Below are 1,505 nucleotides of genomic sequence, written 5' to 3'. Positions count from 1 at the left end.
TACAGACTAGTATATTAGAACCCTTTATAGGATCAATGAGAGCCCTTTATCGGATGTTTAAATGAATGCAGGTCTATGGTCATAACAAGATCCAAGAAGGTCTGTGAAGCAGTTCGCATTTTGAATCCACCTGACTTGCCTAGGTGACATATTCCAGTGGAGGTCAATGAGATAAAATCGCATATGGGAATCTTTGTATATATGATTACATCTATGTCTCCACAATTGGGGTCCATTTGATAAGTCTGCCAAAAATGAGCTATCTGCTTATGCGAGTTCGTATGTGCAATATATGACAGTTCATTAGGGGTATTTGACGTGTATGATTCTGCAATAGAGGATTCGCTCTTGAAAATCTGCCTACATGTTATCTCTTTTTAAAAGTGGACCACTATGAATAGGTTATCTGTTATCATGAGACTGAGGCAGGATACAACGGTCCGCCAGATTTGTCTACTTGATTGGAATGAGTTGATTTTCTTTATTAATCTGTAATGAGTTTTCTTCCTTATGAATCTACCAGTATGTTTCGTAAAGCATAAATCCACATGCCTGGGTCTATTAGGACAAGCCATTAATGGTAGTCCATAATAGGAACTATTCACCAAGATTATCTTATCTGGTTATTTGAATCTATTGGTGCAAGATGCATTATGGGTATCATTTATGTGTTTTCTTTTATAAGTCTACAAGTAAGAATCTACAAAGATTTCCTTTTAAGGAAGTAGATGTATATAAGTCCGCAAAGGCAACTAAGGAAGATAGAACTTGTAGGGATAATCTATCAAGAGGTCAAACTTTTATCTGCATTTTGATATACATCTGTGAAGTCTCATAAATGGCAGCTTTTTATATGAAAGTTTTGATAGCTAAATGCGAAATCTTCTATTTTCAAGTCGCCTATAATAGACCAAAGGAAATCGAGTAAGATGAATTGTCCTACAAGATGAGCAAGTAAATAAGAAATGGTGTTTTTGAGGATAATATACAAAGTGCAAGTGAGCCAGTTTGTGTGATGTAGATACTATGCCAATGAGATTGGCGAATTGTCCTAGTATAGATAGTTAGACTTTAATTCTAAATCATGAAGCACCAGTTTGTTAGCATTCTACTAATGCAAGGTATGGATAACTCACTAAGTTCATTTGAACTTACATTTGTGTTGTTGTGTATTGCAGGTAAAGGTAAATACGAGGATTTGAAGAGGGACCAGGAAAGAATCTGTTGTGCTCAGATAGACATGCTTCTTAGATATAATATGCATACAGCGGGGTGGCCTAGAGGCGGAGCCTTAGGTTCTTAATCATATTTATAGCTGAGTGGTCAGAATATAATTTCAATACTAAGTAAATCTTCAACAGGTTAAAGTTACTTCGTGATCTTATTGTACCTTAAATTAAAGTTTTATCATTGAAATAGATCTGGAGATTTGTGAAGTCATTAGTAATAGTGTTATCAATATTATTTGTCTTGCACTGTTTTAAAAATGCAAATTGTAATAATGA

This window comes from Gossypium hirsutum, chromosome A02 (genome assembly GCF_007990345.1).
Source record: "Gossypium hirsutum isolate 1008001.06 chromosome A02, Gossypium_hirsutum_v2.1, whole genome shotgun sequence".
In the NCBI taxonomy this organism is placed as follows: Eukaryota; Viridiplantae; Streptophyta; class Magnoliopsida; order Malvales; family Malvaceae; genus Gossypium; species Gossypium hirsutum.
Note: the sequence above shows the minus strand (reverse complement) of the source record.